The sequence below is a fragment of the Manis javanica genome, chromosome 3 (genome assembly GCF_040802235.1).
Source record: "Manis javanica isolate MJ-LG chromosome 3, MJ_LKY, whole genome shotgun sequence".
Taxonomy (NCBI): Eukaryota; Metazoa; Chordata; class Mammalia; order Pholidota; family Manidae; genus Manis; species Manis javanica.
In genome coordinates, this window is record NC_133158.1 from 80,253,462 (window position 1) to 80,264,215 (window position 10,754).

General features: G+C 37.7%; 1 protein-coding gene across 1 annotated transcript in view; it reads right to left on the reverse strand.

Moving 5' to 3' along the window:
- Positions 1 to 9,212, reverse strand: part of ST3GAL6 (ST3 beta-galactoside alpha-2,3-sialyltransferase 6) — a 103,771-nt gene extending 94,559 nt beyond the window's left edge. The window contains exon 1 of the mRNA XM_073231776.1: positions 9,192 to 9,212. The gene's annotated coding sequence lies outside the window, so the exon portion shown is untranslated. The remainder of the gene's footprint in view (positions 1 to 9,191) is intronic.
- Positions 9,213 to 10,754: the final 1,542 nt, after the last annotated feature.

A 10,754-nucleotide genomic window follows, 5' to 3' on the forward strand; every position in this document is an offset into this window, starting at 1 on the left:
CTCAATTATCTGAAGAGGATATTGAAATACCTCTTGCTTTTTCAGTTACTCATATGTGTGAAGATAGGGCTTCTTGATTTATTTCAACCAAAGAAATACACATCAGCTGATTGAATTCAAGTGTAGATAAGGGATCTAGTTGTCTATTAAGCTAAACATTAAAGAGATTTGCAAAATGTTAAACAATGTCACTCTTCTCACTCTTGCTTGTTTCAGAAAGGATAGTTATTTTTCACAATTTGCATTATTATAGCATGTAATGGGCTTCTTTTTGGTGTTTTAAATGAGTCAATAAATATATGTAAATGTTTAAAATTTTTCTCAGTTTTCTAATATGGTAAAAATTAAAATCATAAATAATATGTCAGTCTTCAGAGCAGGTAGTTGGGAAATTTTCATATTCTTCAGAAAGCCCAGTTTTTGAAAATGACTTTGGGAAAGTTATTTAAATTGTAAGTGCTTCATCAATAAATAATACATCAATTAATAAAACAAGAATGATCCCACATGATGCCTAAGAGTCAGGGAATTAGACAAAATGATACTCAGAGCTTTCCTTCAGCTTGAAGTTTTCATGATTCTTAATTCTTTTCTATTGATAATTCTGGTTTAACCTATGGGAAGCCTACCTGTTAGTAAAAAGCCCAAGTTCCACCCGATAAATTGGTTCATGTGTTTCTCAAAGAGAATTGAACCCTGTACCCCACTCACCACAAAGCTTCCACAGAAAGATGGATTGTGCCAGCCGGTGTGGCTGCCACCTGCCTGCCTCACAAAATGTTGCAGCTCTATATGAACATGATCATACCTTTTAGGGAACATGAGGAAATACTGGGCGATTGAGTACTTCTTTTACGGGCCGAAAGCCAGAAGTGCAAGAATAGAATGTTGAGGCAGTCACATGACCCCTTAAAAGTAAGAAATCTAACCATTAGCATCAGTTCAATTTGAAACATTTCATCTGATGTTTTATTTACTAGACAAATATTTATTGAGTGTCTGACATGTGCCAGGCATCAAATACGTATCCTTACCAATTACAGGTCTAGAAGAATGATTTATTTTTCCCCAAAAAAAATCACCTTTACCAGAGCACTAAATTAAATGTTTCATTCTTAGGTTTCCTTGTCCATTTTGTCCACATTCAACTATTTTATTTTAATAATATTAACTCACCAACAATTATTATGTACATATGATTGCCAGAGACTGTGGTAATCTAGTCCTTGGGGGCACCAAGCCATGTAGATTTGGTCCATTTCTTAGAAAATTTACAACATAGATGGGCAAGTATAAGACTTACACTCAAGGAATGCAGTCACTACAACAAAGTTGTAAATGATGCAAACTATGCATAGCACAGGGACAGAAGCATCTCTTTGGCCTGAGGGATGTATGCTGGGCCCATGAAGAATAGACAAAGAAGGAGGGACATATGGGCTCTAAGTTGGGAGAGGACAATCATGGGTGCAAGGGAGAACATATATGCTGTTTGACTTTAGACAATGGTTTGTAGCCATCCTTGTTGCCTTTTCCATAACTTCAAATGCACAATGCCTTCTTTCTTTTTTCCACGAAGTCTACTTGCTGCAAAGATGAATGCTCAAACACCAAGCTACACATCTCTTTAAAACTGCCATGATTTGCACTTACTACTCCTTTGTTCCAGATTATCTTTATCTTGCCTTCTTTGGTGGTCTTTTTACTCCTATTTACTACTCACTGTTCAGGGTCCACTTAAAATTACCTATTCTGAGATACCTTCTTCAAGCAGAATTAGATCCCCCTCTCATTCATGACACAATTACCACCTTAAATAATTATACTTTTTGTGCCCTCATTATATTGTGATCACCATTACATCTCCAGTTTCCTCAAGGATCCTGGCATGGAAGAATTATGCTTGTTGAGGGAATGAATCAGCTGGTTTCAGCTCTCATAAAATGAACTCCCTGTTTTCTAATCACTGATTCAACTCCAATCTGACAGTATCTCTTACAGATCCTGAGCAAACTGGGATACTTCCCCTTTTACTCATGTTAGAAAACCTAGGAGAAAAGGATTGTAATTTTTTACAATCAATTGTTCTATCCTAGACCTGGGCATCTGGATAGAAGAAATTGACATCTGTTTCCAGCTTTTTGCTTATATTCTTCTACAATTGTATTTATATGCTAACACTATCATTTTAGACACTTGAAAATCGGATTTTCAGTGTCACTGTATATATGGTGTGATTTAAGAAGAGAGAGAAAGGCTGCATGCCCAGCCTTCCTCCTATGCACTTTTCCAGTAGGTGTTAGTCCATTATTGATGCTTTAGGTCCAGATTTCTCAACTACATCATTTTACTGACATGCTGGGCTGGGTAATTCCAGTCGTGGAGGGCTGTCCTGAGCATAAATAGAGTGTTCAGCAGCATCTCTGCCCTCTGCCCACTAGTTACCAGTGCATCCTGTACAACCCAAACTATCTCCAGACATTGTCAAATAACCCTGGAGGACAAAATAATTCCTGGCTGAAGAGTACTGTTCTAAGTCAAGACCTCTGCCCTTATAAGCACAACCCCCCCACCCCCCATGTTTCCTTTCATCCTTTTTCTCTCTCTTCCCCTTCTTACTCCTTCCTTTTCCTTTTCTCAGCAAATACCATCAGTTTCCTCTTTATCCTAACAACCATTTTCAGGAAAAATAAGTATTTACTATTGTCTCAGGAAACATAACATGTGAGGCCATTATTAGTCACTCATGACCTAGGATTACCAACTACACCCATAAGATAGTACAAAGAAGCTCCCATCATGTGAACCTTACAGTGCTAACACTGAGGGATCCTGGGTGAAACAGGGTGAGTTGGTCGCCCTAAACTTAATGTGTAACCTCTTTAACCTCTGTCCCATATGGTCCAGTCTGTGTATAAAATCTTATTCATAGAAGCCCAGAACAAATGTCATTAGTAATAAAAATGGAACTACATTCTCACTTTTGTGCTTTTAAAAATGTATTAAAGTTGGCTCTTTACCCACGCCCAGCAACAACTTTTACATTTTTTTCTCCTCCTCCCCAATCTTAATGCCCTCACTACTCCAGAATTCTTCATTTTCCCTAAATTTCCAAAATTCTCATATCTCTTTATTTTGAAGATTAACCTAACCTCTTTCCTTTGGCCTCCCATCTCTCAGGTTCTACCTTTATTACCACCTTTCAACATAAATTCCAGGAATTTAATTGGCAGTGGTGGAGAAGACACTTCCTGGGTGGACAGGTGGGGACTGCAGGAGAGGAACGTAAGGTGGATAAATCTCAGGGTCATTCACAAGTGATCTCACACAGGTACTAGCTTATGAACTCCTTCCTAATAAGAATAGTTAAAAGGGGAAGCAGGGCAATGAGAGAATTATAAGAGTTGAGTTTTGATGGGATGCAGGGAGGGAAAAGAGAAGGTATATTCAAGTAGGGCTCTGCTCAGAGTAGCTTGGAGAGGATATAAGACTGCCAGTGCTTAGTATTAGCTCCTGAGTACTTAGCAAGAGGCAGAGGGCAGGGGTAAGGGCATTAAAGGCAATAAAATTTACTATTTCATAGCACTGAATAAAGCCAAGGTTATGTCCTTCTGGCTATACCCTTATCTAAAGCTCTTTCCTCCCCAACACTGAGGTTTTAAACCTAGTTACCATTTGACCAGCTACTTTGTCTTTCCTTCAAATATTTTGAGGTCACTACACCACCCACCACAGAATCTTTTCTTTAGCAAAAGTGTTCTAAAACACATAAGATAACCTCTGAAAGGAAAATATTAAACTATGAGGTCACTGCTGTGATATCAAATGCCCATGGAGTTAAAAAAAGGCAAAAAGACTTCTCATGTATGGAAGCAGTGGCACTTCAGAAAAAGAGGCAGGTCTGGGCTCTCACTCTATGAATTTAAGTGGTTTGTTGCATTTCCTACATGTGGAATGTTCCACAGATAGCCATAATGATTTATATTTTGAAAGTTATGAATTGGACTAATTTATTTCACTTATGAAAATCACATCTTCCTTTTGTGGCAAAAGATCAAAGCATCTGAAAGGCAAGGAAGGAATCAATGCAGACAAGGGCATCTATTTCTATTCATGTGATTCTGAGTTCTGCAGATTGACTGAAGTCATTTTCATGTTTCAGGCTCCTAGTGACTCAGCTCTTCCTTTGCCAGTAAATGTGATTGTGAATGAAACTTGCCCTGCCTTTCCCAGAGGCAGATAATGCTTTTCATTTCATTAAATCAAGTTTAATAATTACTTTCTGTCTGTTGAACTCCTGGATGGGTTGGGTATGTTTGTGTGTGTTTCATCTTAACATTTGTTACCAAAATTATTCTATTACCTCCATGGCCATAATTTCTCCAACAATCCTATATGAAAATGTTCTGGAAATGAATTATCCCTTTGGAGTCCATATTACTTTTCTATTGCTATTGTAACAAATTATCACCATCTGTGTGGCTAAAAACAACACAAATTTATTATCTTACAGTTCTGGAGGTCACAAGTCTAAAGCAGGTTTCAATGGGCTAAAATCAAAGCGTCAGCAGGGTGGCATTGCTTCTGGATGCCATATGGGAGAATCTGTTTTCTTGCCTTTTACAGCTTCTAGAGGCCACGTATATACCTTGGCTCATGACCCTTCCTCTGTCTTCAAAATCAGCTGCATAGCTTCTTCACGTCTCTCTCTGGCTCTGATCTTCTGCCTCCCTCTTCCACATTTAAAAGGCCCTTGTGACTACATCGGGCTCACTGGATAATCCAGGATAATCTATTTATCTTAATGTCAGCTGATAAGCAACTTTAATTTCATCTACAACTTTATTTTCCTCTTCCATGCAGCAACATATTCACAGGTTCAGGGGATTAAGACATGAATATACTTGGCGGGCCATAATTTGCCCACCACAGGGTCTCAGCTATGCTGGGAGTGGTCCCAACCTTGGTCTCAGAGCTTTACTTTCTGTTGCCAGAATTTAGTAGTCATGAAAACAAATGTGGGGTCTGGAGAGGCCTTCAGGCAAACCCTGACTTTGGTTCTTCCTCAACTCTTTGATTTCCTGCTTTTATTTTGATGTTTGCTTTAATGATGTCTCCTTGCCATTTTAGAGAAACATTAAATATATGCTATACCTTTGATTTTTCATAAAGCTTAGATTGTTTTTATAGATTAGGAGATTTAAGATAACAAGTGTCCATTGCTAATCATCAGTAAAATGCAAATTAAAACCACAATGAGACATCACCTCACACCAGTCATAATGGCCACTACCAAAAGATGAGAAATAACAAGTGTTGGTGAGGATGCAGAGAAATGGGAGCTCTCCTACACTGTTGGTGGGAATGTAAATTGGATCAGCCCCTATAGAAAGCAGTATGGAGGTTCCTCAAAAAACTAAAAATAGAAATACCATTTGACCCAGTAATTCCACTTCTAGGAATTTACCCAAAGAAAACAATATTGCTGATTCAAAAAGATACATGCATCCCTATGTTTATTGCCGCATTATTTACAATAGCCAAGTTATGGAAGCAACCTAAGTGTCCAACAATAGATGAATGGATAAAGAAGATGTGGTACATACATACAATGGAATATTATTCAGCCATAAAAAAGCAATTCTGCCATTTGTAATAACATGGATGGATCTAGACAATAAATATTATGCTCAGTGAAATAAACCAGGTGGAGAAAGACAAATACCATTTGATTTCATTTATTTGTAGAATATAAAAGCAAAGCAAAACACAGTGAACAAAACAATAGTAGACTCATAGACACTGAGAAGTGACTGGTGGTTACCATGGGGGAGGGGTTGGGGTGGGTGGTTGGGGAGGGGGAGGGGTATAAAGCAGCACAAAAATTCTCAATCATAATATAAGTTGGTCATGGAGATAGTAGTATAGCATGGAAAATGTAGCCAATGATTCTGTAACATCTTCCTATGTTTCCAGATAGTAACTACACTAGTGAGGGTGAGGATTTATAATATGGGTAAAATTGTTAAACCACTGTGTTGTTTATTTGAAACCAATATAAGATTGTATTCAATGATACTTCAATAAAAACAAAGATAACAAATGTCTTGTTGTGCCAGAGATCCTACAGTTGCTCTTATAGAAAATAAAAGTTTGGTCTGGTCTAATAACAATTTACCTCCATTCCTTGCCAGTGTAATATTAAAACTGAAAACCTCATCCAAGTAACTACCCCTTTCCCTTCACTTAGTCTAATTCAGACTTGCAAACGTGTAGTAGAAGAGGGAGCATTACTGGCTTCATTTCTCTCTCTCCCCTCTGTTATTGTATTTGCACTATTACTTTGGACTCATCCACTGTCAAGTATGGGGGTAGAGAGAGAGCTATTGTTTATAGGTTATTGTCTACACAGAAAATATTCAAGTATCACAGACAAATAATTACAATTAATAAGAGTCATTTGTACTTTGATACAGTCAATTGGAAAAAAAACTAAGTCCTATTTTTATTAATAATAAAAACATGAAGTACTTATGAACAAATCTAAAAAAGATGTATAAAATATTTACATAGGAAATTATAAAAATTTATTAAAAGAGAACAAAGAGTAATGGAGAGACATTTATGGAAAGAGTCAATATAAAAAATATGTCAATTTTTCCAAGTTTATCTATAGATTTAATAAAATCTCAGTAAAAAAATCCCAACAGTGTGTTTTTTTTCCTATCGTACTTGATGAACTTTTTCAAAATTTACAAAAATTGAGTAAAAGACCAAGAATAGCCAAGACTGTCCTGAAGAAGAAAAAAGTGTGTTGGAGGAAGACTTGCCTCATCAGATATGAAGCTACGTTGAATAACATAGTGTTGAACTGGTATAGACACAGACAAATAGACTTCTGGAACAGACTGTAATGCCCCAAGCACACCCACTGCTGTATGGATGGTTGGTGTGTGGCAGGGAACTGAAGATCAGAGGAGAAAGAAAGGATGGCTATCAGTAAATGGTTCTGTGACACTTGGCTTATGTATCACTTACCTAACTGCTGTATGACAACCTCCTCTGCCTCCAATTTATGTGGCTAAAATAACAACCATTTGTTTATTTCACAATTCTTAGGTCAACAATTTGGGCTGGGATTAATTGGGTGCATTTCTCAACTGTCTCATGTAGCTTCTCAAGTGTCTCTGAGCCACTAAAATACCAGCCAGGGCATTTCTGCTTCTGTGTTGGCTGGCTGTTGGTTGCAGTAACAAGGGTGACTGGGCCACACACCTCTCATTATGCATCAGGTAGGTAGCTCATGTATTTTCATGTGGTGGTGGTTGGCATGATCAGAAAGAGCAAAGGTAGTCTAGGTCTGGAATTTCTACATCACTTCTGCTGCCTACTCACAATGAATTAATTAAGTCACAAGACCAGTTTAGATTTAAGAGGTGGAGAAATAGGCAACTTGTAATGGAAGAAGCTATAAAATATTATAGGTATTTTTAGAATCTAGCACCATCCACCCTTTGAGCAATATAATTATCATTCCTTCCATCTAATTCCCCAAATACTCATCTAACTGTGGCATCAGGCTATTGTTGGATCAGATCAGATGAGGCTCCTCCTCATGTGGGCTATATTGTTCTAGAGACCTATGAACTAAAGAAGACTAATTATCTGCCCCCTACACATCCAATAATATGCAATGATGAGGCCAGAACAGGATCATTACAGTAGACACTGCCATTATTAAGCAGAAGACTGTGAAACACACAGCAGCCATTAGTTTTTAACAATTCTGAAATCCAAACAGACATCTGTTGCCAGGTCTCCCCATTCTGGGAGAAGGAAATATTTCATGATTAGGTTGAGTTTCATCTCCTTGCTTCATTGTTTTCTAAGGCTCTTAACCTCAACGTCTCAGCTCTTTCAGCCATTTTCTGAGACATTATTCCTCTTCTATAAGGAAAGACCCATATCTACAACAACAGCTTTTTTATGATTGCTTCCTCCTGGTAAAAAATAAGGCTATTTTGTAATCTGAGCAGTCTCAATTTCTTCAATTCAAGCACGTGGTACTTAATCAGTACAACTCTCTTGAAACTTTGTGGTTCTCCTATGAATCTGACTTGAGTCTACTTGGTTCAAGAAAAGCCACACCCAACATCCTTTTGAGATAGAATTTTGTGGACATATCAGTTATTGTGGGATTAATACCCTTAAAACTCTTAGACCACTCCCTTTTTAAATTGAGAGGGTCCATTAGATATCAACTTACTTCTTTCAAATGTCTTAGTAATGTTTTAATAGCCACACCTTGATATGATCTTTGGCCTCAGGTTTCTTTCACTTAAGGCATTTTTACCAGCTAAAGAGATTAGGAATGAGAAACAGTTTTATTTTCTTTAAATTCCCTCAAAATTCTTTCTTTACTTCTTTTCTTTCTTCCTAGGCAGCGAAATGAAACCAAATGACACCATATTTTGCCAGGAAATCTTGCAAGGTCCACAAGTTCATTATAAATGTATATTTGTAGTCTTCTAAATTACTGCAGGCAACCATTTTGCCAATTGTTTTTAACTACATTATACATGTTGCCATTTTTCAGGTCTGCTACAGCAATTTCCTCACTGTTTTACTAGCTATTATTAATAGTGATATTTATTTTTAAGTTTTATTTAAAACTACATATGAGAATATATTCTAGTATGTTCTACTTACATCCCAAGGCTTATCTGGTATATCCTCTGGAATGTTTGTACCAGTGCTTTAGATAATTTCTCATCTCCAGGGCTACCCACAACATTCTCAGAGAAATCACACCACTTTAAATCATTTGTGCATAATATTGGTGGAGCAGTCTCATCATCCTCCTTTTGGAAAGCAAAGATATCTGCATGTTTTATCCAGCTCTCCCTATTTCCAACTCTGGCTTAGATAGAATGTAACCCTATCTTCTTTTTTCAATTGAAGTAGCATTGATTGATTATTAGTGAGGTGCTAAGTGAGAATGTTAGCAACCTAGGATGGATAAAAGGGAAAAACCAACAGTTCGTTTTTGGTTAGTCACAAAGATCAAATTAAAGCAGATTTATGAATTTCCTTCTCCCATCCAGAGGCCTGTATTAGGAAGAGGCAAACAACAAACAAAAAACCTAATCCCCAAAATGATCTTAATCTGACAGAACTTTCTGTTCACTCACCTCAGATCAGCTCTGATAACAAGGGCAGAGGGCAAAGCAGGGTGCTGGGAGGCTCTGTGAGTACTTCTTACTCATTAAAGGACTAAGTTCCCATCTGCCAGACTCTTAGCACTTTTCAGCACACGTTTGGCTTCACAGGGCATCTGTCAAGGTCGTTTCCTATTTGACGCTGCTATGTTGAGTCGAAAGGACACCTATGTCACCTTTCTCCTAGAACCACCTACACCATAGGCAGGAATGGCATGAGGTTGAGGGTGGGGAAGCAAGAGGTGAAGGCTGACACTGAAAGGATGTGGTATTTGGGAAAGGCCTTTGGGGCACATCCTGGAAGGGGGTAAGAAAACAAGGCATACTAGCCCCAAAGTCTAGCCCTGAAACTAGACAGTGTTTGTTGTAATCAAGAGCCCAAGTCCCTGGAAGGGGACAGGAGCAGGGTGTGTCCTCAGGGAAGGTAGCCTGTGGTGATACATCAGCAACAGCACTTGACTTTGGCTTAGTCTCTGCTGGTCCTATTGGCTGGCCAGAAACATTTGGCCCTGTGCTGTTTCCTGTCTGCTCTAGAATTTATTCTGTCACAGCAGAATTGACAGTAGGAACAGCAATTTCCACTTTCCCCTTCCCTTGACCTATAAATTTCTTCACTCTTTTCTTGCTTTCCTGCTTCCTCTTATTTTTCCTTTTTTATTCATTTAACTGCTTTGACATCTATAGATACTGTATGACCTTCTAAATATCTTCAGAACAAAAAGACTGATTGTCACTTGTTTAAGAATATGGACCAAGCCTATTGTAGCAAGGGCTATATAAATATAATGTATTCATAAGTACCTGTATATATTTTATGGAATTTTCTGTTGGCTAATGAAATTTATTTTGGTGAATGAAAGTTAAATCAGGAGGTTTTTTTTATTGTTGGTGCTATGAGAAACTGAACTTAATCTAACCTTACTGAAGAATGTTGAAGAATTATGACATTGTATATGCTAGATACACTGTCAGGGACAATGTAGGAAGTACTGATAAAGAATTGTGAAAAACAAAGTGTGAGAGTAAGCCTGATCAAGATTTATGAAAAACAGGATGTCTGAGTAAGCTTGATAAAGCTACTGATGCGAAATGAATAGCTATTGATGGCTTAAAAGTAAGATGACGGACTGTAGCTTCAATTCCATAAATATAGAGCTGAATATCCATTATAGCTTTGTAGCCATTTGCTGGTACCTGCATGAATTCAGGTTTTTGTTTGTTTGGGTTGGTTTTGCTCGGTAATAAACTTTGATAATTTACATTTGTGAATTGACCCATTCATTTGGGTTTTAATTTCCCCACCCCCACATCCACCCCCAACATTGATATTTATTCAATGTTGAATAAATATCATTATGTTTGCTGGTTTGGGCCTGGGCTCAAATTCCCTGTTCTGCAATATACCAGCAGGAGTATCAGGTACACTTTAACCTCTCTGAGTTCAGTTTCCTCATTTGTAAAATCGGAATGATAATGGCTACCTTGCAAGAATGTTCTGAGGATTAGAGGTACTTTTGTAAAGCCTCTGGTGCACAG